This window comes from Macaca nemestrina, chromosome 7 (genome assembly GCF_043159975.1).
Source record: "Macaca nemestrina isolate mMacNem1 chromosome 7, mMacNem.hap1, whole genome shotgun sequence".
NCBI lineage: Eukaryota > Metazoa > Chordata > Mammalia > Primates > Cercopithecidae > Macaca > Macaca nemestrina.
In genome coordinates this window covers 33955607-33958788 of record NC_092131.1, presented here as the reverse complement: position 1 = coordinate 33958788, position 3182 = coordinate 33955607, and the positions used below count along the sequence as shown (strand labels likewise).

Sequence of the window (3182 nt, the reverse complement as noted above, 5' to 3'; positions counted from 1 at the left end):
TTCTCTTTTTCTTCTTTGCTTAATGGGCCTGTGGCACCCAAATAATGAATGATAATTTGCTGTGAGGAGCGTACATTAGCCAGACCAAAGGAAAAAACTTTGAAGGAAGACTTACAATGTGATTGAAAAGAGCTTTTTATTACTAAAAAACCCACAAGGTGCTGTCACACTCATTTCCAATTGTTAACAATCATTTCTAAAGAGAAAATTTACAGGTTTTTTTGTTTTTGTTTTAGTGTTGGTCTTAAATTTATACAGTTGTTTTTTGATAGAGGTAAGAATTAGAAATAGTTGATGCATTTTTGTTAGAATTGCTGTTTAAAAGTTAACATCAGAATGCAAATTAAATATAAATTGCTTTAACCTTTGTTACAGGTACACTGGACTTTCTGAAAGGAAAACCAGGTCTCATTAATGCTAGTTATTACTTTATCACAGCACCAGATTTCCATTTTATTTATGGTTCCTCTCTGGGACACCTCTGTTTAATAAAACAATAAATAATTCATTGCACAGATCCGAAGACCTCAGGAACCAGATCACAAGGGAAACCGATTAGCAGCAGAATTTGTTCGTGTTTGGTGGCAGACTGGTGGCCAACTGGAGGGAAGGGAGTTTTACTGTGGGTTTTTGAAGAGGTCTCTTCACAAGACCAGATATGCCTCTTGAAGAGATTTTTAGGTTGTGGATTTGCTTACTCTGAAGAACATCTTGCCCAAAAGTCTGATTTGAGATGAAATGAAGGGAAACAGTCTGCTTTTGAACCAAGTAAGGTATTATTGGGAATAATTTTTAGAGCCATGGGAAATCTATTCTTATAGGGGCGCTTTTCAGGCAAATGCAGAAAATTTAAAAGATTCTAGAACAAAAAAGTGACAATGTTGCAACCTTCCTGGAATCTCAGGAAAAAGAATTAAAGATGGCAGCTGCTGTGAAAAGCTGTGTGACTACTGGCGGAGACTGCAGGGACAAGGTCATCTTTCACAACAAATGGAAAAGTGGCCTAGATGAGGACACAGACTCTCCAGAAGTTACGCAAACAAAATCAGGCAAGACGAAGAATTTTAAGGCACACCTCCATTGGCCCACAGAGTGTTCTTCATATGACAATGATGTTAAACAGCATCTGTCATGTACCAGGCCATGTCCTAAGTATTTTAAATATATTAACACATCTACAAAGAGGAAACTATTAGAATCTGTAGGACCTCTTAAGAAGCCCAAAGGGTCAACTGCAGGCAGGATGGGCCTTACAGAAAAAAAATAAAAATTCTCATTCCAAATTGCTCCTAAAATGGACAAATTGGTTACTTCTCCAGAAGGGCTAATCAAGGTTAACAAAATAGATATAGGTAAGTTTCTGGAGTTAGAATGCATCTACCCTAGAGTTCGGAGGTATTCGGGATGACCAAAGGAGTCTGTTGGATGGTATTTGTGCTATACAAAATGGCCCCCGCCGTGATTAAAGACCAGAGACTTACATCTCTGCATTTGTCAAGCTGGAACAGTCTTTAGTGAAGGAAGCTTACCACTTGTAAAATACTGGTTTCTACTGGAGGAAACATGGACAACATTAGTGTTCTGTGACTGGTCTGGCACCCTACTTTTATTGACAAAGAGCAGAAGGGGTCTAAAAGTCATGTCACTTAATAAAGAACTTGGGAGGAGCTTTCCTCAAAAGATCCAAAGATTCTGGAAGGAGAGATTAGAGCAGAACTAAGACCACTTAGAAGACAGACAGATTTCAGCTCAATATAAGGAATTTTTTTTAACATTGGTGCAGTTCCAAATGGAATCAGCTGTTTGAACATGCCTTAGCAGAAGCTGAATGACAACCTGTTAGGAATTCTAGGGAATTCTGTACTGAGTACAACCTTGGCTTATTTCTTTGGACTGTTTCCAACTCAAGATTCTGTTATTTCATTATAAGCATTTTGAGGAAGGCAGTTGGTATAAAGGTGACCTTAGTAATAAAAGTCAGTATGAAGTCTAAAGAAATTCCACAATGAATTTAAAGACAAGAATTTTAGGGACAAGGAAACAAATTTGTCTAGTAACTTGCACATAGCAGATGGTAAATATTTATTGAGCCGAGATCGTGCCACTGCACTCCAGCCTGGGTGACAGAGCAAGACTCCATCTCAAAAACAAAAAAAATAAAATAAGGTTTCCCATGGACTGTGTGAGGGCCAGGCATATTTAACATCCTTTATGAGAGAGGATGGAAACTGTCTACTGTGAAAGCCATCAGTTTGGGGAAATACAAACACTCCTGGAACGAAGCTGGAGGTTAAGAACCAAGGCAAAGGGGCCAGACCACAGGGAGGTCTTCCAGGTCCAAGAGCACTACAGGGCAGATGAGAAGCAGGGATGATTATGTAGAAAGTGCAAGATAAGGCCAGGCACAGTGTCTCATGCCTGTAATCCCAGCACTTTTGGAGGCGGGTGTATCAATTGAGTTCAGGAGTTGGAAACCAGCCTGGCCAACATGGTGAAACCCCATCTCTACTAAAAATATAAAAATTAGCCAGGAATGGTGGTAGGCGCCTGTAATCCCAGCTACTCAGGAGGCTGAGTCACGAGAATCGCTTGAACCTGGGGGCGGAGGTTGCAGTGAGCTGAGATTGCGCCACTCCACTCTAGCCTGGGCAACAGAGCAAGACTCCGTCTCAAAAAAAAGTGCAAGATAATGAATTTGGGGTAAATAATTCACAGTCAGGAGCTCTGAGCACTTGGATTGAAAAAGAGAACATGAGGGATATTAAATATGGTTCTCCCTGGAAATGTTGGTCCACTGTACTGATGTGGCTGAGAGAGCCAACCAAATCCAAGTGGGGTTTTGTCAGGAACCGTATTGGAAACTCTGAACTAGATAAATAATTCAGAGGATATTAGCAAAAGTGGTAAGGGGCCAGGACAGGAAGGTACTGTTACAAACGGAGAGAATAAAAGAGCAAACTGAAATAACAGATCCTGGAATAGCACAGACACTGACCTCTGACCACAGACCAAAAGTTAGGGCCTAGTTGTATTTCTTAGAAATACAAAGAAAACAAGTTTAGAATCATAGAAAACACTGTTAACACATTAGCCTGGGAGGTGGTACTGGCACTGAATATACACATACCCATAAAGTCGGATATGTTCATTAATCCCAGAGTTGACTGATAAAATGCTGATTA

General features: G+C 40.1%; 1 protein-coding gene across 1 annotated transcript in view; it reads right to left on the bottom strand.

Moving 5' to 3' along the window:
• The window catches only part of LOC105495806 (ectonucleoside triphosphate diphosphohydrolase 5 (inactive)), a 58693-nt gene that overhangs the window by 2298 nt on the left and 53213 nt on the right, over nt 1-3182 (bottom strand). The gene's annotated exons all lie outside the window — the stretch shown is intronic.